At 52.0% G+C, this 27,741-nt stretch overlaps 1 protein-coding gene across 1 annotated transcript in view; it reads right to left on the minus strand.

Moving 5' to 3' along the window:
• LOC108546457 (inactive tyrosine-protein kinase 7) overlaps positions 1-19,243 on the minus strand; it is a 34,438-nt gene extending 15,195 nt beyond the window's left edge. Inside the window, exon 1 of the mRNA XM_017898532.1 lies at positions 19,043-19,243. The gene's annotated coding sequence lies outside the window, so the exon portion shown is untranslated. The remainder of the gene's footprint in view (positions 1-19,042) is intronic.
• Positions 19,244-27,741: the final 8,498 nt, after the last annotated feature.

Below are 27,741 nucleotides of genomic sequence, written 5' to 3' on the forward strand. Positions count from 1 at the left end.
AAAACACGCAGGGGCAGACGAGAGCGCGGCGAGTCCCGTTTTCCGCGCGTGACGCTCCACTCCCCGAGAGATCCGGCCTTTCCACGAGGCCGCTGTTTATCCTAGACGTGCAAACAAGCCGCGGTTTTCTCTGGAAACCTTTGGTCGAAAGAAAGAGAGCGGCGAGGCACGCTCGACCAGGCCTCGGCCTCCTCCACGCCGCGGACGCGGACGCGCGGTTCCGCGCGGTGCCGAGAGTCGCCCCGGCTGGCTCCTGTTGAATTATTAGTGGATTACGTCGTGTCGAGAAGCCAGGCAGGCCTCGTTCTTCTCGCTCGAGGGACGTTAGCCTCGCGAACAGCGAGGAAAAAGGAGCAAGAGGGAGGAGAGCGAGAGAGAGAGAGAGAGAGAGAGAGAGCGCAGAGAAGGACCGGTGAGGGCAGCGTCGAAGGGACAGAGAGCCGAATGCCGGCACAGACAGAGAGACGAAAGAGATGAAAGGGTAGGCGAGCTAATTCGTCGACAGGAGTGTCGGCCAGAGACACCGCCGGTCTATACTCGTTTCCAGACACGTTGCGGGGAACCCCGATGGGCCAGCTTCGCGAGACTAGCGACGGCTCCGACACGCCGCCGAACCGAGCTTCCGCCGAATTAAAATGTTGGAAAGATAAGTTCAGCTGTAGGCAAAAGTCAATCTAGGATATAGGGTGCAAATAAATAGTTGGGGTCTGCGCGAACCGCGTCGCGTACCCTCTTGACACTCTCCGGAGTTGGGTACAGCTGCAGATGTGTCTTAGAGGGGTCGGTCAGTCTGTCAGAAGAAGCATTAGAAGAAGCATATACACCCTCCTTGAGAAATGAAAGACTTCAAACGAGAATATATATATATCGTAGTTATTTCACCATTACAACCCAGAATCCCAATATAAAACATTAGTTGCACGATGGGACTATGTATGGCCCACTCTGTAATACTGGATTTATTGAAACTGTTATTTTCTTTCTCATTTTGAGTAACATTTTATGTTACACAATGAACGCTTTCTTACTGATGTAATTAATTTTATATTAAAGAAAATTCCATGCAGATTGGGTTCTTATTTTCATTAAGATCGTGTGCCCCCAAGAGTTAAATACCAAATACGAGGCAATAATTAGATTAGAAATACGCGTGGAATATTGAAATAAAATACAAATAATTTTCTTTTTTATTTCAAAAGAAATGGTAGAAATGGTGAATCCGAGGTTAGAAAAATATCAGAAAAGCTTCGAATCCTTGTATCTTCATAGCGAAAAGAATTTTCGAGTGCAAAGGGTCAATGTTCCTACCTTTTGGGTTCGCGATGCGACGAAATATCGAGCTAGCGTCTATTCCGAGAATCCGCAGCTATCTTTAATCGCATTCATCGCGACAGAAGTAAAAACGAGAGCCAATGGGCGCAAATCGGGATCTGTTTACGTTACTGGAGTCGCGGACATCGCGATTCCTGCCGAGACAGCTGCGGGAATTGCTGAGAACGACTTTGCGAGCGATATCCATCCTCGTGAGTCCACTGAAATTCCGCGAGAAGATACGCTCCTTTCCAACGAGTTCACCCGGTACATACACGAGCCCGAGCCTTACGAATTCATCTCTTGTTCGCGTCTGTATAAACAGTAGATAAACGACGAGCGCTTATGCTAGTGATATCGCACGCTCGTAAATTATAATATTGTACCGAGCAGCGGCGTCGATTGACGCGAAAACGACACCGTCGAACTTGTCTGAACATTTATTTCCCTAGTTAACCCATTTGCATCCAAGCGCGGAATATTCCGCGAGCCACGACTGTCGCTTATCACCGAGCGCGGAATATTCCGCGAGCTATGACTGTCGCCTATCACCGAGCGCGGAATAATCCGCGAGCGGACTTTTCCCATTACCAGCTGCCGAATATTCTTCATATGCCACAGATCACGTTTAATCCCTTTTGCGAGCATCTCATCTACGTCGGTTCGTTATATTCTTAACAAGTTTTACTTCTGTTGTGAAAATTCTTTTAACTGGCATTACGAGTAGGTGATACGGGCTAGTCGTCAGTTGAACGTCGTTGGTGCCTGAACACGGCACCTTAAGTAGAGCCACGATGCAAACGAGTTAATTGCTAATCGCGACATCTTTGCGTTCATGTATCACTGTGCTGTCGCTTGAAACACGTGTGTTCCTAGAGCTCATCGTTCTCGTTACTACCATTGTTCACTGAACACGCGCTGATACTAATTTCTGTGAAATAGAAAGTAGTTGCAGACACGCGCGTGAATTATTTAGCCAACAGAAGTTACCGATTTCACATCTGGGAATGTGATATAGCAGCAAAAATTTGTCGCGAATAGAGTGTTGCTAGGAAACTTGGCCGATGACCGAGATCAAATTCGAGGATCGAAGACTAATAAATTTTCCGGGAAATTCCGAGTGTCTTCTAGCTCGTAATATCGAGAGAGATAAAGATAGGTATCGAGCACCGTTGCTCGTACATATATCTGGTATAGATAAGATCGGAGCCTGCACGGAGCCAGTTCGAAGCAATTTCTAAGGCGAATCTCGGCCAATTTCCAACGGCACCACCGTACACGAGTAGCCCGGCCCCCTGCCCCCTCGATGCAGAGTTTCGCGGTCGCCATTGCGGTTCGCGAATTTCGGACGGCCATTGAATCTCACGAGGCTCGGGTTCTTTGCAAAAAAGATTTGCACGGGTATCTCGTTGCGAATCTTCGATGAGCCAAGCGCGACTTTCGAGGGGAACTTTCTCTTCGAAAGTTCATACACGGCGCACGTAACTCGCGATCATCGATACGAAAACCGCGAATATTCCCGGGAATGAGAATCTCCGAGGTTGAAAAATTTCGAGAAAAATTGGAATTCGCGAGACACAGCTCCGACGACGAGCATTACTTATACGCGTGTGCGCGCGCGGGATCGAAGGAGAGGCTTGAAAATGGCAAGTCGAAGATAAATAAGGAAACGCGGAGTGGTTTACAGAGCCGAACATACTGTCGACTCGCCGACTGCTTTGATACAGCGTGTTCTCGACCATTTACTCTCTCGCGTTTATATACGCGAATAAAACTAATCAAAAACGCGAAGGAACGAGGAAGCTAGTATTTTTCCGGGCAGAGAACCCCTGTTGCTGCGCCGTATCACCTGTCAAAGCAGCAGCGAAAAGGTGCGGGACAGAGGATCGGTATATGGCTCTTCGTCGAAAATATCGATGACGAGCGCTGTCGGCACCTAAGAAGTGCGACGGGTGAAAAATTGGCTGGATATCCTGCGCCAATGCGCGATTCGGCCGGTTAAAGGCAGCATACCCTTTAAGGCATCGGAATTTATGAATGGAAACAGTGACCCATAGAGAGGCGGGAAAAAACGGTGGAAGAGGAGAGGCGTATAAAAAGACATGTTATCCACGGGTAACACGAGCGAAAGAAAGATACAAAAAAGGGCCGGCCGGTTCGAAGCATTCGGCCAGATCAGATAGAAAAACCCGGCAGAAAAACTATACACGCCTGGGGGGCTGGCGCAACCGGAGAAGCATTGTCGTAGGTAGCGACGGATCCGCGAGCGGCCGCGGCGAGAACCGATACCGTTGCGGCGATCAGGCGCTCGCGACGCCGATGGCCCCGGCGACGCGAGCGCCGCGGTTGCTCGAGCGGCCGACGCGTTTCTTCAAAAGCCACGCACCGAGCCAATCGCCGAGAGATCGTCGTAAGCGATTGCTTTCTAAATAAACAAATCCGCTGCCGCGATCTCGTTTCTTTTTAAACCGTATCGCTGCCGGCGGCGTTCCTCTTTCGAGGAACCCGACACCGTACCGGCTTGGCGGACGCAGATAAGCCCCGGAAACGCCTTGTTTACGCGCTATCGAACCCATATACGCGACCGGGATCCCGAGGGAACGGAGCAAACTAGGCGGACAGAGCAAACGGCTGCAGCACACGGTCATCTCTGCCGATTCCTGCGCGCCCCGGAAAAGGACATAACCGTAAAACGCAGGAAAAGAGGAGCCACTGTCGGCCGACGTCGTTGAGTTTCGGATATATCGACGATCGCGTCGGTGAAACGAATTCTCGCTTATTTCGTATCACGTAGCTACGTACATACGTCCATTTACTTTGCAACGGCGAGTCCGTAGCGCGGCGAAAATTCAATTTCCAATATTTCCCGCGAATCGATGGGACGAGCGTTAGCGCCAACTCTCTCACGATCGGTTAAACGATGGGTGGACGAAGAAACGGAAGAGGAGACGAATGGGGGGGAATTTTTGCGTTCGATAGGGATCGTTTAGATCGTGGTTGAGTCGAATCCGAGTAACGACGCGAATAATTCTCTCACGATCGGTTAAACGATGGGTGGACGAAGAAACGGAAGACGAGACGAATGGGGAGAATTTTTGCGTTCGATAGGGATCGTTTAGATCGTGGTTGAGTCGAATCCGAGTAACGACGCGAGACGTTAAACGTGTTTATTTCCCTGTTCGCGAGTTCAGGGATGCTCGGAAGAAGCTTCGAAGAGAGAGAGAGATGGAGAGAGGACGAAAGGAGGAAATGGTAATTTAAAAGGGAGAGAGATCGAAGAGGTAAGACGTATCTAATTGTTTTCCGCCGATGAAGAAAGTTGGGTAGCAAGGACGGGTGAAAAGTTTGGCCGCCGAACGGATCATAGGGGGATTTTTAGCAAGCGAATAAGCATCTGATTTTTCGTTCTACCGCTCGGCCGGCGTAGAATCAGCCGTACACGCGTCGTGGCAGCGTATTAAGGGGATAGAAATGGAAGGAAGCGAAAGAGAGGGTAGGTACCCTCGGCATGCCGGTGTTGGGAAGACGAAGAAAACGAGCGACGAGGGTGAGACGAGCAGCGGATTAAGAGAAAGAAGGAGAGCGCGCGCATCGGTCGGAGAGAAGAGAACGGCGGAGAGAGAGAGAGGGTGGAGGCAGAAGGGGAGCGAAAGAGAGAGAGACAGGGAGAGAGGGAGAGGGATGCAGGGTGGCTCTGTTCGGGGGTCGGTCGTTGCCATGGGGATGGTAGTAAAGCAGGGAAAGGGAAGGGAGGGTCGGTCGATGCAAACGCACCATAAAGTTTTATGGCTCTCCAGAACTGTACCTATCCGCCCTCGTCTGCCGGCGCAGCTCTGGGTCGGCGACTACTCTCTTCTTCGTTTCGGGAAACACCGCTACTCTGTCCTTTCACCGAGCCGAATTTTTCCCGCCCCGAAAATCGACCGTGCCGACGGAAAACAAAGAAAACCAAGTTCCGACTATTCCCGGGACACGCGATCCCTTTCGTTCCCAGGGAGAATCAATTTTAATGCGAATCCGTACAGAAGAATATCCTATGACTTCCTTTGAAAAAGCCGGCCGATTTTTCGGCCAGGCGTATATGCTCCGTGATCGCTTTGGATCGCTTTGCACCGCTTCGGAACGCTTTGGAACGGGGACAAAAGGGGTTAGAAAGGGGCTACGGAGACGCGTCGGACCGACCAGATATATTTCCGCGTTCGCGGAGGAAAGGCTGGATCGAGGGCGGGTCTCGCTCGGCGATTGTTCCAGCGGAAACGCGAGAGATCTCGCGCGTCGCCGTGAAAAGAACGTTTAACGTTAATTATCCGCGATTCATCCTGCGACGCGAACCGTTTCAATCGAGCGAAGAAATTCGCGGACGTCCGAGTCGCGCTGTTAACGAGCCAAATCGATTCTCGCGCTCGATAATTCCGTGTCGGCGAGCCGGATTCGATACGCGGGCACACGGGGACGGTGTGGTTCTGTTAACGGAAAAAAAGGGGGGCCGAGGAGGGACGGGTGCGAGAGGTCGGGGACCGGGGATTTTTACCAGCGAACTTACTAACGAACGAGCCTCCGGCTCGTTACTTTTCGCGTCGCAATTATTTCGCCGTACTTCGAATTTCAAAACTGTTTATACATTATACATCGATCGCCTAACCGTCCACCCGATCCTCGCCGCGTGGCGGCGCTCGCGACGCCCCCCTCGCCCTCGTCTGCGCGCGACGATTAAATATTTTTCGGAAGCCGTTCGTTCGTGTCCCGCTTTCTGGAATGCCATCGAACGGTTCCACGGTTCCTCGTGTTTTTCTATCGGCGATAACGCGCGTCGTCGGCTCAGACATCGAAACGCTCTTGCATTTTTTATGACGCGTTGTAAAACCGGCAGATAAATTCTCTTTCGGAATGGAATGGCTGGAGCGCACCGTCCGAGATAGGATATCGGTGGTGGCCGATGACGAACGCCCAGGGATTACCGAGGTAATAAAAACGGACGACTATGCGTCGGTTCGTTTGCTTTCCGGGAGAACAGGAATCCACTACGAATCGTCTCTCTCTCGGAGATATTGTATGCAAGGACGACAGATAGCGGCGTGAGAATCGGGCCGCGTTTCGGAGCGCGCCTTGGAAGAAATGAAATGCAAATATTGGAACGAGACACTCCGTTCTCCTTTTTCACCTGCTTTCGCGCAACTTTCCGGGATTCGCTCGCGCGATTTCCGACCACCGGTTCCGCGAGCACGCGTCGAAGCGTGGAGCCACGCGCGTTCCTTGAATTATCCAATTTCGAGAGAGAACTAGGAAGCCACGAGGAGGAAGAGCAGAAGTGGAACGATGAAAACTAGCGAGAAGAAGCGAGAGAAAATCATGGGGGATGCAGAGTGTATTGCGAACGTGCCCCGAGTGGCAATCCTCAAAACCACCCCAGAAGGAATACAAAAACCGTGCGAGAGAGGCGACACTAGCTCTCGCAGGGGGAGGATCCAGCAAGGGAGACTGCGACAGAAGCGGAGAGAGAGGAACACGGTAATTATTTTCGAACCGTCAAACCTGCGCGAGAAGAGGGCGATGCGCCAGCCGTCATCCGGGAGTCAAGGGTTACCTAGCCGAATAATACTTAAGCTTTATTAGCGGTGTAGTCGCGCTCGAGGAACTCCTACGAGGAATTACGTCTCATCCTACGCCCTCGAACGAGCACGCTGAATCGCCGTGAAAATCCTGACGCCTGCCGCGGTATAGCGCGCGAAAACATCGCTCGTTACCGGCGCGCCGCCATTATGGTCGTTAAAAAGTTGCCCGCCGACTAGCGTCTTCCGTGCAAGTTTCGAGACTCCTATCGAGGTAAACCGTGACCATTCCCGGCACGTTCGATATACATAACTCGATAACGTTCGATACCCGCGATCCTACCTCTCTCTCTCTCTCTCTCTCCTCCTCCTCCAGCCCAGCCTCGCGACCCGCCATCTTATCGACTCCGCGAGACATCGGCCACCGGAAGATGAACCGGGTCGCTATCGAGTCCAGCTATCTACGATTCGAAACGGCTTTTTAATTAAAAATCTATTTGCACGGTACATCCCTACCCGGCGCGGCTGGTAATTGTTAGGCAAATAGCGCGCAGCCTGAATATCGCGCGCGCAGCATCCAGAGAGGATCTCAGACGTCGCGATGGAACACGGAGCCGCGCTGATTGCCGAGTAAATGTTGCCGGCACATTTGAACGCGTAGAAATCAATAAAATAAACCGTGGGCAGGTGTATATACGTTACATCGGCCGTTTCCGACTCGGCCAATGGTGGTGGGTCCATGCCCCGTGGCTCTGTGCTCGAAGAACGGCCAACTTCCATAGAATGGAACCAAAGCGCGGCTGATTGTTCCGCTTTTCGCCTTTCCCTTTTTCTCTATGTCGGTAGCGCAACGTTGCATAAAAAGCCCGCGGTATCTAGGAACACAAAGGCACCGTTTATCTCGCCGGTTTTAAAGCTTTCCCGGGGTTAACCGTGTAATTAAATCGAGACACGCGGGTCGAAAGAATTAGCGGGCGAGGCCGTTTTTCGCGAATTTCCTTCCGGGAAAGGTGGAAACGCGGGGACAGGGGGCAGAGGTGGATAGAAGAGTCTGGCCTGTACGTGCCGAGAGATACGGGCGCGGAATATGGCCGCTAAATATGGGCGCGAAAGAGAGCGGGAAAAGCGGATATTACTTTTCGAGCAGTCTGCGCAAGCTAGCCTTTTGACCGATTCCGAAGAGGTCAGGCGAGCTCTCTGCCGGCTGCACGGGCTGTTCTCGAATGGAATCCCGCCATGGCGTGCATATATTGCAATTACAAGAAGAATCTCTCGCGGGGTTCACGAGGACACGAGCGCAGAGAAGCGGATGATAGAGAAGCGTAGACACGAGCATCGATGTCAAGCGTGCATCGGCTCGCTTCTCCGAACGGGTGTCGCGTTGGTGGTAGATAAAATTGCTGGAAATAGCGTGGCGTATCTTAGACCAGATACAACGATACGCCCACGGCGCCGGGAGACGTCGGGACGCCGAGATAATGAATGTTTTTTCCATCGTTATAACACCGCGTGCGCGTTCACGCGCTACGACCGGCTTTCGCGTACCCCAGGAATTACGCGATACCCTGGGCAATATATGGCGAGAGAAAATTGTTAGCAGGCGAGGTTGCTCGCCGGAAGTCGAGCACGAGCGAAGGAACGAAGAAAAGGGACGAGAGCTCTCGTGATTGCACGCGGCAAGATCGATAACAAAGTTTGAGCAAACATCGAGCAAGTTGGACCTAACGACTAACGAAGATTCCCGTTTCCTTCGAGCCAGCCAGTAAACTCTCCGGCGTCGAGAAAGTTTCAGAAAACGTGGCTCGATCGACCATCGATCGTACCCCGCTTTCTCGCGATTGGACAGGCGACGAGAGGCTCGGCGCGACGCACCTGCACCGGCGTGACATAAATTAAAGCACGACGGGGAGAGATCGGAGGAGATCGCGATGAAGGAAGAGGGAAGGAAACAGGTGTAAGGGAGGAAGAAACGAATCTCGATAATAACGACGATTGCCACGATTACGAGATGCGAGACGGAATATCGATAGTCCAAGGAGAGGCGGAACATCGGTGACACCTCGACGAAGGATTTACGTCGACGGCGACGAGGCGAGGCGAGGCGAGGCGACGCGGTTCGACACGACACCCCTTTCGGAGGAGAATTCAGGCAGGAACGCGATGCCAGATCGTCGAACAAAAGCGGCCATTGTCGCGACTGAAAATCAGAAACGGCGAGATCACTTCCGTCCCCAGTCTGTGCTCGAGTTCGAGGGTCGAGCGCCCGCTAGCTCGCTCGCTTTCTCGCGTGAAATTGAGCCAAACAATGCGCGTGTGGCGGCGATCGATGCCTCGCGCAGCGAGCACACACCCGCGTTAGACCCGCGTAACAGAATTCGAGTGCGCTGGAAAAATTCCCGCGTACCTCGCCGATCGTCGAGTTTTCACCGTTTTTCCCCTCTCCCCTTACCAATTACGGGAAATAATTACACGCTGACCGGAAGACCCCTTCGAGTACGAGATAACTACGAGTCGCAGGATGCGAAGGGTAAGAAGGGGCGCCGGCTCGAAGGGTCTGGCGGAAGGAAAAGAGAAGATGGAAGAGCGCGCGGAAAAACAAGAGCGGATAACAGGTTAGAGAGGTAACGACGGAATAAAAAAAAAAGAAAAAAAAGAAAAAATTGTGCAGTCATGCGATTTCTCCGATGGTCGCGTCCCCTAGAGTTTCCTCACGACAGAGAAAAAAAAGACCGGAACATCGACGACGCATTAAACGCGGCAGCCGATAAGGAACGAGTGCATTTTCAAGCGATCTGAACGCAAATGGATCGTTCGCGATGGTTCCCTTTCGCGTAGTCGAGTATCGTTGCGGGGCCACTGGGAGAAACAGAGAGAGAGAGAGAGAGAGAGAGAGAGAGAGTAGAGGCGTCTCGTAATGATAGCAGAGTCTGCATACGCGCCTCTGTAATTCCCAAGGATCGAGATGCATCCATCAGCATCTGCATCCATTGATGCATTCGGCGCACCGCCGCGAAATTAATGGCCTTCAAAACACCGCGCGCCCCGATATCTCCAAGACGATATCGAGATTTTTATCATTCCAGTGACGAAATTGTTCAATCTCGTATTGGACGTAGCAATCGATGGATTATTTTTGATTTTGGAGAAGTAAAAGGAGAGGAAAGGACAGGAAGATTTAACCGGGATACGCGACGGCCAGGGAGGGCGCGACCGAGGGTGCGTCGTTTGGTCGACGTCAGCGTAATATGAAAAATATATTCGTCGTGCTCCATGAAATAACCAATTTCGGAGGCACCGATATATTTTCCCTTTTCATCGCGGTTGTCCATTTTTCCCGTGAAAAATTCGGTTTGGCGGTGTTCGCGATTTCCCGCACCGTTTACATTGAACGCCATAGCCTCGTGCAAGGAAATAAAACGGTCGCGCGTCGATTTTGCAGGTGGTTTTCCCGAGTGGCGGCCGTTAATTCTCCAACTCGCTCTCTCTTTCGTCGCGCGACGCGCTATGCACACGCTGCTGGTATATGCATCCGCGTGGGTGCATGACATCGGGCGTCGAACGTTCCTCGACGCGTCGCGAAACGAGCGTCGTTCCATTTTTTTTTTTTTTTTTTTTTCACCCGACTCGTCGTTTTCGTACATTTGTCGGGTGAACAGGTGTCTCTTTCTGTTTCCCGCGACGCGAGTCACCAGTCGATGCTTAAACGAGCTCGAGCAACTTATGTGCGCCAGCTTTTTTCTTCACGAGCCGCACAACTAATTAGGGAAAAACGCGCAAGGTTAATTAGTAAGGAGCGTAATTAATGAAAAGCCCAGGATCTTTCGTATTCATCGGCCAGATTCTCGCGATAGGGTGGCTCTCTCCTTTTTATCGCGTATTTTTTTTCTTTCCCTCTTTCCTCCCTTTTTTTGTATCTGCTCTCCTTTCTTTCGCTCGTCCTCTTCCTGCTGCTGCTCCTCGTCCTTTTCTTTCCTCGCCTCCTTTTTCTTCCCGCCATCCCACACCTACCACCGCCGCCATCGCATCTACTCCCCCACTGGTAGCTCTCTCGCTCTCTTTTGGCACCGTGCCTTTTTTTATTTCTACGCACACCCAACCGCACGCTCTCTCTCTCTCTCTCTCTCTCTCTCTCTCTCTTCCCCTATTTCTCCCTCTCGCTCTCGCTCTCTTCACCCCGCTATTAGTCGCGTTCATTTGGCGCGAGCGAATGATTACGGTGCTCCCCGGTTAAAATGCCTTACCGTGTATACTTGGCCCCGATTGTTCGCCTCGATGACGGTAATTTGACAGACAGGGGTTGCGCCGTGCGAGACAAAAGTCGCGCGAAACAAATCGACCGGGAACGCCTGGAAAGGGTCGGGGAAATCGCTGCAGCGCGCCACGAAATTCTCCGCCTTCTTCACCTTCTTCGAGACGCGTGTTTCCACCGTGTGGAAAAATCACCGGGAAAACCTCGACCACGCGTTTCCGCGGCTATTTTCACGCGGTTACTCGTTGTCACCTGCGAGAAGCGACACGCCGAATTCTCGCGATCGCGGACACGAGAGATTCGTGGACGAAGGAGCAGCCGCGAGATTTTCCACGGAGCGAGACGTTTGAAAAACGCATGAAAAACGTTTAGGGGAGTGGTACACGCGAGACGCGGAAACACGGTGAAAGCGATATTTACCAAGGTAACGCTCGTTCTGCATCCTTTTTTTTAGGGTCACTCGAGAGTAGCCCTGGAGCCGTGTACGGGCGCGAAGCATTGCACAACGCTGCACTACTGCGATTCATTCGGCACAATGCACCAACACAGCTAGCGGGAGAAACGGGGAAAGGGAGGTAGAAAAAAGGAGGAAGGGAGAGCGAGGAGAGGAGAGAAAAAGAGTTCACGACGAGCATTCGTGGTAGTGTTTTTAAAAAATGCAGCCGCCCCGGGCTGCAGCCTCAACGATTAGCTTACCTCTCCCCTTCAACCCTGGCCTCTCCTCCACTACAGCTTCTCGTGCTCTTCCTCTGTCTCTCTCCCTGACGGGCCAACGACGTCGACGCCGGCGACGATGACGACGACGACGACTACAGTGACGACGAGGCGACGGTGACGGCGACGTACAGCCCGCACGGAGGCGAGACAATGAAAATGCAAGCAAACCCTCGCTGAATTGAGTTCTCCACCTGCGCGCGACCGACCGGGAGTAAGAGCAAAGAAGAGAGCACGGGGACGAGGAAAGAACGAGAGAATCCCTATGGTGAGGCTTGCCTCGAGATCTCGCGGATTTCCTCCCTTTAAAGGAGATGTAATTCGAGCCTACACCGATGCGCCGTTTTGTTTTTCTCGTCTCTTTTCTGCCGGAAAATATCGCGAATCAAGGCGGCTCGGGCAAATGTTTGCTCGCGCTCGGGGTAAAAGTCGTCGGGGAAGAACGCGAGCGAACCAACCGGATTTAAATAACCCGAAATCCCACGCTCCCCACTCTCTCGTTGCACCGAAAACGACCAATAACCGTGGAACGATTTTATTAAACGGTAATTTTCGCCGAGAGGATTGGCCAAGCTTATTCGTCGCGTGACGGGGCCCGATGTTCGTCAGGCGAGTTTATCGGCCGTTAAATATTTCGCGCAGAGTGATTTATCGTCCAGGTGTCATTAATATGCCGATGAATCTGGATCAAGCCGCACCCCCCCTGAGGCGAACCGGTAAATTCATCGCGGTATTTAGGAGGGTCCGCACGCGTTCTTCCCGTCAATGCGTACCCGCTGAAAAATGGGTATTGTTGTGGTGTACAATGCAGGAAGCCTAATTGCCATTTGGCCTCGCATTATACGGCAAGCCGGGGACGTGGGGTTCGAACGCGATGCCAGAACGCGAGTCAAGAATGTGGATACGCCCGTATGTACCTTCGGTCTTCTTCTTTTTCCACGTTTCCGTCTTCGGGACTAGGGCCGCAATTAAACGTGCCACCGGCAACGTATAAATTAGTCGCGGTTATTAATTCGTCCGGTCTGAAAGGAGCCAACTCGAACTCGAGAAAGCGGGGCAATTAAACGAGGGCCGCGCGTACAGATTCGCGTAAAAGTTCATTATCGTTTCGTCGAGAATCGTGCCGGTGTACGATCGACATGTATCAACCATGGACGCGAGTACGCGCGACATATATGGCTGGAAAGAATTTTCAAAGCGACCGATTAACCGGTGCGTAACATCTACCATTGGTACCCAGGAGTGTCTGTCGATGATTGTTCTGGAAGGCGATGCAACGTCGGGGAACGAGGACCGGATGGAGAAGGAAGCGAGCAAGAGCGGTGGTTGAACGAACAGAGCTGATCGAAAAGTGGCGCTTTACGGAGGAAATGAGATTGCAGGGAGAAGGATGGCTTATTGTCGACGACGCACAATGCGTGAGGTCTAATTGCCGGTCGAGACCGCGAAGAAGGTAAACGGGGAGCGGCGAGAACGCGAGCGGTTCCCGCGGTCGTTCGTCGCGGCCGCAACCCCATTAGAAGGCCGGAGAGACAGGATTTTTCACGGTGGCTGAAGCCACTTTTGGATCCCATTATCCACTCGTCTCTGGAATCGCGTTAACACTTTCAGTCCGGAGACCCTTAAACCGTTAAATCTCGCGTATCATCGGACGCTGGGAAAAAAGGAAGATCGAGATTAATAGCCCAGGCTATTTCTCACCGCGAACCCATTACCCCAGGCCGCGAGGAACGCTCGTTTATCCCGGCAAGTCGCGACTATGCTCTCTCTGCCTGTGTTCCTCGTTTTTCGCCGTTCCAATTCGCAACTCGCATCGAGTATCCCGGAGAAACGATGGAAGAAAGGACGTGCCGAAGCTCGGTGGCGCGTGGAATGACTCGTTCGATCTCCTAGGAGTCCTTAATATCATCGGACACGGAGGAAGTGGTTGGAAGGCGCGGTGTAGCACGCTCGATTCCATGTACACGGTGTATAAATCAGATAGGATCTCGCGTAAAGTCGAGGATACGCGTGGTGGTGAATTCAGCCCCTAGTCCCGCAGCTTGTCCCTCTCTGTCTGTTTCTCTTTGGCCCTCACCCCCTCGCCGTTGCCGTAGCTCGAGGCTGAACAACTTCCTATCCATTGTCGCGTATCGCAGCAGGCTCTTCCTCGTCGCGAAGCGAGATGTTATTTTTTTATTTGGACAAAGGATCCTCCTCGGCGTGTTATTACCCCCCGTGCGTCCGTCCCTCGTAGCCTGGTCTGTGGCCGCGAGCCGAGGGGTTGGAAATTAAAAGAGGGAAAGGGATGGTTTTCACGTCGAGGTACGCAGAATATTCACGGCGGGCCAGCTCGTCATCGCCGAGCGTGTTCGAGAGATCACTCGTCAGACGCTCGACCTTTCGAGGGTGGAAAAACCGGAGTTTGCGTCTACCTCGTTTCTCGATATTCGCGAAAATTATTTCCCAATTCTTTCGCCTATTTAATCGTCTTCTTTCTCTCGCTTCTCCGTTTAAAAGTCGAGTACCGCGATCGTTATTTCCGCCATCACTAATCGCGCGATTAGCCCATTTCGCGCTGCAAAACGAACGCTAAACAGAGATAGCCGCGTTCGCGCGGAAATTCCTGGATCGCGGAAAATGCGGATATTCTATTCGACGAAACAAAAATCCACCGGTATACCGTTTAGAAATATGTATCCGTGATATAACAACCGTTTTTCAAACGCTACGCCGGTAATGACGGTATGTATACACGTTACATCGTACGTTTATACATGCGAACTCGTGGAAAATTCCTTCCCCATTGAAACGAGAATATTCCCGTTACGTTCTCGTGAAATTTCGGTAACGAGAGAAACGTTAACTGGATTATCCCGTACACGTGGAAACATTCCCAATTATACGGGAACGAAAGTCGCGGCGCTTTCGAAGCCTTTAGCGAACACGCGCTAAACGACGATGATTGGCTGAGACCGCGTTGAAGGTATCAAACGATCGCGTCGCCAGGCCCCCTGGTCGTTTGCGACTTTCATTAGTAAAACGGCGAATTCCTGTCCCACGTTCAGCCTTGGTCATGGAGGAAAGAACTGGACCCCGGTTGCAGCGAGAGCCGCCGAATTGTCAGGCCGGTAGCCTCTGATATTAGACGCCCTTTAATTAGCCAACCAACGCGCATACGCGATGTCACGTCGGAATAGAATTTCTCGGATCACGTACGTTCAAAGGGGGTCCGAATTCCTCTGAAACGTAATCGATGATGCGTTTGCTGGTATTACCAATCGAGTGATTCACTGCACGAAAGCTGTTTCAACGCTAAACCTACTACGAGACTCGAGTGATATCGAAGAGATAAGTTTAGTTATATATAGAAAATCAACATCCGAAAATTTAGGCCATTATTCCACAATGGCAATGATAAATATTCGAAATCAATCTGCAATTAAGGCAATAATAAAACTCCAATCACAAATATCTCAAAAACTATAGACTAGTTACCTTTATAATGATATATTTTCTTCAACTGGGTGACTAAATCTACAAAGCTGCAAAATTTTAACTAAATCCATGATCCTAAGGACTCGCACTCTCCTTGTAAGATTCCCCTTCTTCCTCATCCATTAGATAATTTCTCAGTCACGATTTTTCGGCACAGTTCCGGAGAACGAAGATTCCACTAGCTTCCAAAATGTCCGCCTTTCGTTGATTTTATTGCGATTAATTCGGAGTATTCAACAGCTGCGTGTCATTTAACTCGCCTGTAAAGTCTCTGTGTACCTGAGACAAGCATCAGGCTGATGGCGCTTTCGCTATGCGAGGGTTCTGTCGGCCCTAGTCATCCCGGGTACCTGTGCATACAGACCGGGGTTTGGGCCTTGTACTACGGAGACGCATGACGTGACTGCTGTCGGGCCTCGTGAGATGGTTCCCTAATTGGTTGTTACCCCGCGAGGCAGGGGCACGATCTAACCGACTACCAGGCTCTGCTGGGGTTCTTCGAGCAGGACCTTCCTTCCCTGGGAATATTACCGGGTCGGCGACTCTGCTTCTGTTCTCGTTCGAGATGCAGAGCACCAGAGATTCGAATTAAACGGGGACCGATTGCGCGAAGCTGCTCAAACCCAAAGTTATCTCGGTTTTCTCGCGTTTTCGCATTTTCCGAGAACACCAGTCTTCCCGGGACGTTGGAGGGGGACGTCGCATCGCGAAAGGAGCTACTTGAAGCAAAGTGTCAGTAGCTTCGCTTGTTTATACTTCGAGTCAGATAAGCGTATCTTTGATACGGAACACGCCAGTTGGATGATCGCTATAAGAGCTTAAAGACCGGGCTTTCGACACCACAGCATGAGACCTGCTAATTGGCAAGGTTTCTCAAAGAAAAATCATTAAAACGCAATTAAAAGCTACGTGTATATTGTCACGAGTTTCTCATAGCCGCCCTATACTCGGCTTAGTAACAACGGCGAATCCTAATTTCCGGAAAAGAGTAATCCAGCACCTTCCAGAATATTCGGGCAAAGAACAATGGCGGCTGTTCGCTATAAAAAGGGGTGTCCTCTACCGAAGTTCAGCTGATTGAATTGTCAGCGTTCAATAGGATTAACCTAATTCTACGTCGTGGACATTTGGAAACTTACAGCCATTCAGAAATCGAACTCATGGAAGAAGAGTTCTAAGTGCGATCTGCAACGATATTAACCCTTTGCATTTGAGAAGCAACCCTCAGTCGCCATTTAATCAGATTTTAAAGATCGATGTTAATTAATACATCAAATTTAAAATTACCCAACGATGCGTGGAATGTCGAAGTAAAATAATTCTACGTCTTAATTTGTATACGATTTCCTCGAATTACTATTTTTCTGCAACGAAAAAATCGCCGAGTGCAAAGGGTTCGAGATATTTGCGACGGATTCGAAATTTATCGGGATATAATTGATAAGATGGATATAGCAACCAGAAATGGAATAATTAATACATCTAGTCTCTGTCGAATAGAATTTCATAAAAATATCAGTAGCGCTATCGATCGCTCTATTGAAGATTTTATGGCGAAAAGCTGTAGCCATAAACGATAAGAGAAGCTTTGTACGAGGGTTATTAAATTATTTCTAAAACCCCTGGTGCGATCGGTGGTTCGCGTCAAAAGATCGACCCTTTGCGAAGGTAGCTTCGGCCGATTTTAATTAATCAAACGGGGATACAGGAATAAACGTTAGACGGCATCGACGATTTGGGTCCGTAAGCGTTTTATTCTTTGAAGAATCGCTTTCATCGGGACGACTCGAGCAAGTCCGTGGATGAAAGGGTTCGGGGGCGAAATTACGCGATGCCTAGACGAAATTCAATCGTGGACGGGGGAGGCGGCAGCGGAGGCGAGCCGAAGAAAATGTTCCATCGTCATTATCATTATTATATTTATCGCAATTATCAAAAGGAATCGAGCCAGGCGACGGGTATTAAGCACGCGCTAAATGTACTCGTGCTCGGTGCACTTCACCGGGTTGGCAGCAGCGTGTAATAATAATTACGAAACGATACATGATAACGAGGTGCCGGGCCGCTAACGACGCCCCGGCGTCGTTTCTCTCTTTCCTCGCTCCTCCCCTGCAGCCCCCGCGACCGTTTCACCACTATTTCTCTCTTCTTTTCCCGTCCTCGACGTTTCCCCGATTTAATAATATGTACTTTTTTTTTTTTTTTTGCAAATTTCTTCATTATTCATTCAATATCGCACCGCCACGGTTCCCGCCTCCTCGGTTACCGCGGGTATTTTTTTTTCGTCGCTTTAGCTCGTTCCCCCTCATCCTACGCGCGCAAAGCACCTATTTTCTGCGTTTTCAGATACAAATAAAAAAATGGTACCAACGCGCAGCTCGCTAGTAACATTATACGCGTTTTCCTCCTTCCCGTTCCGCGCCCCCTTCGACCCCCGGCACCACCCGGCGCCCCACGGTAGACTCGTCGCGCCCCGTCTCGACGCTAGGCATCGACGTCGTCGATATCGTCGTCGTCGTCGTCGTAGTCGTCGTCGTCGTCGGCTACCACGCGCGTTCGCGTCGTCGAATTTATTTTCCGCGCGCGGCTACGAGAGAGCGCGCGAACACTCGGAGCGTTTTCGAATCATTAAAACGCAAATACGGCTGCGCCCAGGGGCCGTGGAGGTTGGCGGACGCCATATCGGGCAGCTCGGTTCGAGAGCAAATTATCTTGCTTAATTAATGTCGCGCTGGCGAATAATTGGGCAAGGGAGGGGCCGCGGGGGCCGTCGAAAGAGCTCGCGCGGAGCCCGAGTTCGGCAGCCGAGGCTATCGCGAATCGATTCCTATCTCCGCGCTTCCCTTTCGTTTCGCTTCGACCCCTTCCTTCCACCCCGATCTTCCAACTTCTCTCCTCTTCCACCCCATCTCGCCCCCTTCGCCTGTCCACCACTCGTACACCCCTCTGCCTCGCGTGCATCGCTCCGTTCGTTTCGTTTCGTTTCGTTTGTCTCTCTTTGCCGAGGCTCGTGTAATTTCTACGCGGGAGGCGTTTGATCTGCGCTTTTGCGGAGAAAGGGCGATTAAAAAGTGCCGTGAGAATAACATAGACACGGTGAAATCAGTTGTAGCGTCGCTTTGAATCCCTCGGGCGCTGGTCTCGGGACTGTCCTTTCGCGCACAGCGCCTTCCGCCGTTTCATCCCCCGGCGCCGTCTCGCTCGCACTTTGTCGATTAAGCAACGCGACCGTGAACGCGGGATTATATCGGTTTGCCGGTTTCGGAGAGGCGCGACGACACGCGCGGGACGCGAGGTTCGCGCGACGCTCTCGAGACCTACGCGATTAATCTCTCGATGGTCTCGCCCACCATCACGAGCACGTTATTAATTAAATGCCGGCGTGCTAGCGCGCTCGTTAAAAAATTCCCGTGTTTGCGCGAAGAAACGCGTTCCATTATCACGCGCCGCGCCTCGCCTCGCCTCGCAGACCCGCGCCGCGCCGTTAAACGCGCCGCAGCGCCGCGATCTTGCCTTTCTTTCATCGATCACGATCTCACGGCCCCCATCGAATCAACTTTGCCGAATTTATCGAAACAACCCGCGTCGATATCCTACGATTCCATCCCTGGAATCGCGACGAGGGAAGAGAAGACGCGCATCAGTTCGCGAACGGATAAACCCGGAAGACGGAAAAGTTTAAGAGTAAGAGAGAAAGAGAGAGAGAGAGAGAGAGAGAGAGAGAGAGAGAAAGTGGACTCACATTGAATGTCGATCTTGACGGGCGAACTCTCGATGGAATATCCAGTTTCCTTGTGAGTGGCGATGCAGACGAAGTTTCCGCTGTCGAGGATTCGGTTGACCCTGGTGATAAGCAGGTCGCCGCCGTCCTGGTGTCTCCGAGGACTCGGTGCCAGCAACTGTCCGCCGATTTTCCACGAGTACTTGACCCGTGAACTCGGCTGAGCCTCGCATCTCAGGCGTACCGGAGATCCCTCGACGGCCGAGTGCTCGCCGGGGCTCACGGAGAAGTAAAGATCGCCCTCCTGGCCAAATACCGGTGCCACTGTGCAAACACACGTGATCAACTGTTACGCCGTTCCGTGGAAAATCGCGCGGGTTGGTAGAAGAAAATATTTACGAGCCGCGGCGAGCCAGAGGGTGCTGGCATTATCGCTTTAATCTCGAAATTTTCGCTTCGACACCCCGCTGCACGAGCTCGCGAAGGCATGCACAAGTTGGCACGGCTGTTAGTGTATCGTTATTAAAAAACCACTAATTATCAAGGTAGCGCGGCAACAATCGAACGATAAACAGCGACGGGGGAGCGCTCTAAAACGAGTCGTAACAAGAGCCAGGCTCTTTGAATGCGGAGGCCTCATTAAGCTGATTGATAATTAGCACGGGGCAACGGTATTGTATCGATGTTCTTTGATTTCCGCCAGCGGAAAGCTCTTCCTCCGGCACCACACCCCCCCGTCTCTGCGCCTCTACCTTCGCGTTGCACCGTTTAATGCGATTTTTTACCCCTTTCTCCTTTTCTTTTTTCCTTTTCTTCCTTATTCCTCGCGATTTTACCGCGCGCGATTCGCGATACGCTCCCTCCTGCCGCGACCATCCCTCCCCGCCCCCTGTTTCCAGGATACAGACATAGACGCGTGTCCCTAGAGTAATTCCGCACAATTTGCCGATTGCCGCGGGTATCTACTACGCCTCGACGACTCGTCGAGCAAGAAGGAGCAAAAAGGCAGATAATATCAGAACGATACCCGTGAAATACGCGACAGGTGTTCCTCGCGTTATTCGAGTACGAGCACACCGGGCGACCGCGGCCGAGACGAAGACGTCTACTCGTTAAACGAGCTTATTAGTTGCTCGTTAACGAGCTCCTCTACCGAGACGGCACGATTTAAGCTTCCCGGGGCTAATTAAGCAAAGCTGCCGGATCTTATTCCGGCACACAACGCGCAACCTGGACGCCCGTTTGACCGAGGCTCCGATTCGTTCCGGGGGTAGGTATCCGGTGAACAGAGGGAGAGGGTAGCGAAAAATAGAGCGAGACGGGGAATTTTTAATCGCCCTTGCGCGAATCGTACGCGGGAAACTCGCTCTCGAGCAACATCCGCGAACAAACGTTGGGAACGAGCTGCAAATAGTCGGCCGTGCAAATTAAACGATCCACATTGTACCGGGGAGGGTGGTGGTGGTGGCGCTGCGGCACGAGCGGCGCACGAGGCGGACAGGGACAGCCGGAGGGAGCACGGTCAGGGAAAAAGGTAGAAACGGATAAAGTCGTAACAGGAATCATGTGTTCGAGCATATTTTTTTCGGTTCGCGAACGCCGCTGCTTCCGTGGCGTAAAAAGGTCGGGGAAAAAAGGGGTGGGTGGGAAAAAGGGGAGAAAAAGGGAAAAAATGGCAAGTCGAGCGGAACGCGGCTCGCACTCGCGATTCCGGAGCGTACTACCCCGGAGTATCGACCGATCGCATCGGCGATTTCGCAAACATCCACCGCCACCCACGCGAGTACTCGCGCGCCTCTGTACGCGCGCGGATTACCTTCGCCCTGTGTCGGGGTGGAAATCGATTGTTGCGTTTCCACGGCTGGAATGCGAGCTGCACACGTGCACGGTCAACGCAGCCCCGTCCAACGCGTCCACGCATTCGCCCCGTTCACGCTTAACGGCTTTTCGAGAGCTGGCTAATTACCTCGACGGGGACAGTGATTACCGGTGAACTCGAAATAACACCGGGTCCCGAGTCAACGTCCAAGGCCTGCGCTCGACGACAAGCTTTGTTTCGAAATGCCTCCCAAGACCAGGGGTGTGCCTGTACCCGGAAACTCGAGTTGGCCTGGGTCAAGTCGGAATGCCAAAAATTCCTGTCACGCTCAAGGGATAATTGTCGAAGGACGACGTTAGACATTGTCACCTTTGTCTTAACCCTTTTGAATAAGCCGTACCTTGGGTCATTCAAAACTACCAGCGCTTATTTCTACTTAACGCGTTAACTGTCACGGTGGTCACCAGTGACCGGAGTTTGGCTCCTTGGTGGGACCATGATGGCCACCACTGTCCGGAGACACGCATTTTTTAAATTTATATTTGTTCTATTCTAACCATTTTTTGAAAATTTGAACAGCCTAGATAAATAAAGAACTCGGAATTGCGGGACCTCTATGGTCCCATTGAGGAGACAGCGCCGATCACTGATGACCATCATGGCAGTCAACGTGTTAACCCTTCGCACTCGAGAGACGCCCTTCAGTCACCGCTTGATAAAATTTTGAAGATCGATATTAATTAATACGTCAAATTTAAGATAATATAACGGTGTGCGAAATATCGAAATCAAATAATTCCATGTATTAATTATTATACGGTTTCTTATCGAATGCTCCAAAAAATATCGTCAGCTTTATAGCAGAAAATCTTTGAACTCCTACTCGTCTTTAACCAAAAATCGTCGAGTGCAAAGGGTTAAACGCGATTTTCATTCATAGCGACGCTGTCAATAAGGACGCAAAACAGTCCACCACTTTGGATATGCGGTCTTAGGGCCCCAAAAGCGGACGCATATATGTGCCTATAATTATGAATGTGGTCCAAGTCATCGACTTAAAAGGAACGATTTTATTATTTACTTCGTGCTGCATTCATTTTTATTCCGATAAAATACACTTATCTCCAAGAAAGCAGTGAAGAATTGAATCGTTAGATCGAGTTTGTAGCTTTATGATTTATGACGTATTTAAAGGCCGAAGCTTTTGATATTTCAGAAGCAAGTATAAGTGACTTAGACCAGTTTCGTAATCACAGGCACACGTGTGTTTCTGCTTGAGTATACGCGGGCTTCTATAATCGCGACGCATTAGCGAAACCTGGCGGTTATATGACGTAACAGCGGCAAACTATTGTACGTACGCGAATTTCCGACTTATAATTAGTTGGGAACGAGCTATGCCTAGAGAAGGACGTAAATAAAAGCATTCAATTATATACGAAAGGTGGATTTTATTAAAGCCAAGAAAGCCTTAATACAACAGTTTCTCGGCCATAGCAACCGCGTTTGCGTGGGACACATGAGTCCCTCGGCCCTGTCAGTTGTCGTGGAACGCATATATGAGTTCCTTGGCCAAATTGATGGCTAGAAGATAGATAGTTCATAGATGCCACTCGTAGCAACGATTCTCGATATAAGATTCGTGGAACACCGGAGCCAATGAAAGTCAGCGATACGAGTTTGCTAAAGTGTGTTTGCGCAAACTACGATGACACTCTCGTCTCTCTAGTCGTGTTTCAATGTTGGAAAAAAATGAAATCGAGCGTATCGCTTCTTAACCTCGTCCCCTGCCGATCCAGGCCGAAACGGTGGGCATCAACTCGCGGTAAACAGACCAGACTGACGCTCGAAAGCGGTCGAAATACGAGCCGAAATGTAAATACGCGTGATACAGTCTGTTTTCACGCGATACTACTATCGCCGAAGCGAACTCTAATCCTTTTTCCTTTTATAAATATTATAAATATGTTATACTTTATAACAGACGACAGATTCGAAACCATATTTGGAAAAATGTTCCGTTCACGTGTCTGCCTCGTGATATCCGCGTTTGGGCCAATACCTTTGTCACGAGTGAGACTCGTCGAAATACGGGAAGAGTTAATACGGATTAAATATAAAATTGATATCGGGGTACCCGAATCTCGCGTTAGGCCGAGAAACTAGCGCGAACGATCGATGGAAACGTACTTGGAAGCGTTTTCCGATACCAACAACGAGAAAGTACTTCGCTATTTCCAGAACTCTCGTTTCCCCGATGGCGGTAACATCGTAACAGCCTCGCGAGCGAAATTAATATCGGAGAAAGTTGAGCAATTACGTGTTCTTCGCGTTAATTTAAAATAAAGCAGTTTTCGCGATCCGATTTCGCCGGATGAAAGTTTGCGCGAAACCCGATCGAAAAATCAGCCGACTCGGATCGGCTCCGATTTCGGGTGCTGCTCCAATATGGGAGAAAGAGCCACGGGTGTCTGGAAGCGGAAATTTCGAGTACTCGCGCACACACCCCTGGCAGAGGAGACGCGCGAAGCGGGATGAAAATAGAAGTCAGGGGCTATCGGAATTTTCTTATTCCTCGCTTTCGGGATTTCCTCCGCGTCTTCTCGTTCGCGGAAGTCGATTAACGTCGGTTTCGCGCGATTCGAGCCGCGGCGCGTTTGAACCGTTAACCACGGGAATGGCCGGATCCCATAATGCCCAGTCATAAATCTATCCGAGCGGGCCTTTGCTCTTTTATTTGTCTTGGTCCGGGTCCGAGCCGGCCACCCTATCTAATTGCGGGGCCAGGTAAGGGCCCGGTTCCCGTGATCCTTCCGTCGTTTTTAAATTTTAACCGTGTCCTTTGCGGATCCTGTTATTACCACGCTCTGGGCTAAGATTAACCCTGGAAAGGCCGGGGAGGGGCGGTGGCACGAGGCGGAGATCCGAGGAACCCGTAATTTCCAGCACGGTCAATTCCGGCGAACTCGTAATTTCCGACGAAATTTCCAGCCCGATTCCAGCCGCGTTCCCGTGACTCTTTAGCAGAGCTAATGACGACTCTCTCTCTCTCTCTCTCTCCTCTCGGTGCCGCGCGACGCGTTTTCCCGGAGGGCGGCCACGGGGTCGAGCGCAGAGGCGGAGGAACGACCAAGGTTTATCCGCGACAGTCGGCCGAATCCTAAAAAAAAGAATGCACGCGGTTCCCAACTCGGTTCCCGTCGATCCTGCAACCTCCCCGAGGGGTAAACACGACCGCTTTTACGACCTACTCTCGAGATTACTTTTCTCCCCGGGGCAAACCTCTCTCCGGTTCGGCTCGCGCGTCCCGTCCTCGTTCCTTCCACGGCTGCAGCTGCTCGCGCCACTTTATGGCGTTTACACAAGCCGCTCGATTTTTCGGCTCCCGTACGCCATCGCGTCGAGCCGTCGAGACGCTGCACTTCCGCGTCCGACTAGCGTCCAAACGATCCCGACTCGCACGGGAATCGGCAATCGTAAACGCCAAGGATTCCATCCCTGCACGATTCCTCCGCTTCCGGCCAACTTCAAAGTAACGAGCCGAGCTATTTTCTCCTCGGGTAAGAGAGATACTCGGAGGAAGCGTAGACCAGCGATACGCCGTTTGATTATTATTCGCGGCACACGATATCTCTCTCTCTCTCTCTCTCTCTCTCTCTCGGCGACCAACAGCGGAAGAAAAGAACGAAAGTTTCAGCTCGTCGAGCGGAACTCGCCTCGTTACGAAACCTTTTCGTTAGCGCGCCAAGGCGGAGAAGGTCCTCTTCTCTCGCGCTAACGACCGGCTCGTTAAAATCGAAAAATCATTAGCCGGATAGCTCCTCGCTTTGGAGTTTCCTCGAGATTGCGCTCGCGCCGGCTCCGCCGAGTTGACCATTTACCGGCGTCTCGAAATTCGCGACGCGACCGTTAACGAGTTCGGAGCTGCTCGCGGCGGTGCGATCGGGAAAGAGCGCGGCCGATGGAGAGCTCGACGGGCGGGTAAGCGCGTCACGAGCCGAGCGGATGCATAATTCATCGCGCGTACGGAGAACGCGCGCGGTTTATCGCGTGGCGCGACTCGCGGTCAGCGATCTGCGCGCGCGGAGCGTGATTTACGCGCAGACGGCGAGCACAAAAGTCGCGGCGCGTACGCGCGGGTTTCGCGAGTGAAAGGAAAAATGAACGGTGGCTAGGCAGCAGCGGCAGCCGGGTCCGCGCATTTTCACGGGGTCCTGGCCACGGCGTGAGCCGCTCCTCGGCCTCGCGCCGCTCCGCAAATTGTGTCCGGAGTGCCGCCTTCCAGACGCTCCGAGCAGCGTGAAATTCACACTCTCGGAGCGCGTTTTTCACGATTCTGAATGCGCGCTGAGAGTCTCCTTTCTTCGTCTCGGGGTGTCGAGACAAGACGCGAGCGAGTCGGGGTCTTATTTAAAAAAAAAAGAGAGAGAGAGAGAGAGAGAGAGAGAGGAGAAGAAGAAAAAGGAAGGGAAAAGGAGGAAAGGAAAAGAAGGTAAAGAGGGAAGGAAAGAAGGCGAGAAGAAAAGGAGGAGAAAAAGAGGAGAGAGAGAGCAGGCGTGTGGGAGGCAGAGAGATGGGAAGACGCGCGAGGATCAGCCACGGCTAGAGTAGCGACGCCCTTTTGACAGTGAAAAAGTAACGCCACTCTGTCGCGCTTCGCGGTGACCGACACAAAAGCGAACGACGAATTAGTGGTACCGCGTGGAAGCGACGGGATACGTCCCTTGCACTTGAAATTTCTTATTGCGGGTCGTTAAAATAAACTTTCTCTCCCTTAAAAATTTCTTATAGCCAGCGTCTCGCGACTCGGGCCGACCGTATCGCGCCGCCCCGTTATTGGACGCGTCGAGATAAAGCGAAAATTTCGCGGAATGGGATATACATAATGGAACGGCGACGCGAGTGCCGGCGCGGGTGCTGGCGCGGACGCGACGCGCGGAAAGTAAGACGCTTCGGAGCGCGAGAAGAGGAGCGTTGGCCAGATGCGTCGAGTGGCCGAGGCGACGCGGATTCGCGGGGTTCCCGCGGAGAAAGAGAAGCATCGCGGTTTGGGGTACGCGATACGGAGGTACTCGGGTAAAAAATTGAAAAATCGGCTGGCTGGAACGAACCGCGGGAAGAGATACGCAGTTGGAGGGTGGTATTCACGCGTGGTGGCGGTACGGTGGAATCAAAGGGAATTCGTGGAAGAGGAAAAGGCCGATCGAGCGGCCGGAGCGTGGCATATTTCAGTAGTGGCGCGCGTATAATGACGACGCCCGAGCAAATTTCAAAGAGGCCTATCGGGCCGTTCGTCGCCTGCTCGAAATATATTATCCGCGTCCCTTGCGTTCCACGCGGGTCATCAAACGCTGCTTTTGCCCGCGACGAAGCGTTTTACGTTCTTTCAGTCGCGGCTTGCTGCTCCGCCACCGGCTCGTCAACCGGCAACCCGATGGAAAACAGACGGAAAAAAAAAAAAAGAAAAAAGGAAGCGTCGGCAGAAGAGCCATTTCCTGTGGAAATACACGCCGCCGGAAATTTCGCTATCAACCGCGATACGCTATCTATTCGCCGCGATGATATCCCCCGAATGTTACGCGACCCCTTTGCGCCTTGTTTTTACCCGCTCCGTTCCTCGTTATAGCCGTATTTCCGTCGATTGTCGCTCGAAATTTTTCCAGCATCCCGTCGTCGTCGTCGTCGTCGTCGTCGTCGTCGTGCGTCGACTCGCCGCGACGAGAAGAAATTCAACGAGCAGCGGAACTCTGCGAGATGTTTGCGGTTCGAGCGAGGTGTCCCGCGCGGTATTACCTTTTACAGCGAGATGCCTTCTTCGATCGCTCGCAATTTTTACCAAGGGCCATCGAACGATGGCGGAGCTGCGGTCGCGAGGACGCGGAAAGAGGAGAGAGGAGGCGGAGAGAGGGCAGCGGATACGAGCGGCTGTCCTGCCGGCACGCGGTGTCGCGGTTCCCCGCGAGAAAAGCGCGTCGTTTTCACCCTTTATGCGTAAATAGCCGCATTACGCGCGGCCTCTGCCTTTATTCGCTCTCTTCCGAGTCGTTCCACCAGCCAAGGGATCAAAGGGCTAATACAATTTTTCTTGGTACCTCGGTCCTGCCGCCGCTGCCGCTGTTACCCTCCCAGCCTCCCGGCCCTCTCGCTGTACCTTCTTCGTCGCGCGTGTTCACCGGCTGCGCGGCCTACGCGGCATCACGGTTTCAGGAACACTTTGGAACGAAAGAGAAACGGCACGCGGATAAAGCGAGGTGCGGCCACGGGGAAAAGAACAGACAGAGAGAGAGACATCGAGAGCGAGATCGAGAGAGGTTGCAAGTAACTCCGCGGCTGAATAACATTCGGTGTATAAAATAGCCGCGCACGCCGGGCCACGGACAAAGGGCCTTTAGTGGCAACCGGTGTAAAAAAGACGTAGACAGAGAGAGAGAGAGAAAGGGGCCTGGGCGAAGAAGGAGAGAGAGAGAGAGGTGAAAGGGAAGAGAGAGGGAGAATGGTACCCCTTTTCAGGGCACAGGACGTCTCCGAACGGCGGGACGGTCGTTCTCATCCGTAACCCGAGACGTGTAATTAGGAGCACCGGACCAAGATGAATAGCCAAGTGGCCGGTGGGGCAACAGGCAGAGAAAGGAAAAGTGGGGCCAAGCAGGGAGAGATGCTCGCGATGCGGCCCATCCATCGACGACCGAGCCCCCGACGAACCGACGTCGGCACCGTCGTCCTCGTCCTCCTCCTCCTCCTCCTCCTCCTCGTCCGCGCCACCGTTCAGCCACGGCCGATTCCATTCGATCCGATTCGATCCGCTCCGAGACACCGATCAAAGTCCCGCGCGATCCTGTTTATGCCGCTCCGGCTTCGTCCGCGCTCCCGAGACCCGTCTCCGATCCTTATTTATATTTAC

This window comes from Eufriesea mexicana, unplaced genomic scaffold, assembly GCF_001483705.2.
Source record: "Eufriesea mexicana isolate 0111107269 unplaced genomic scaffold, ASM148370v2 scaffold654, whole genome shotgun sequence".
NCBI classification, from domain to species: domain Eukaryota; kingdom Metazoa; phylum Arthropoda; class Insecta; order Hymenoptera; family Apidae; genus Eufriesea; species Eufriesea mexicana.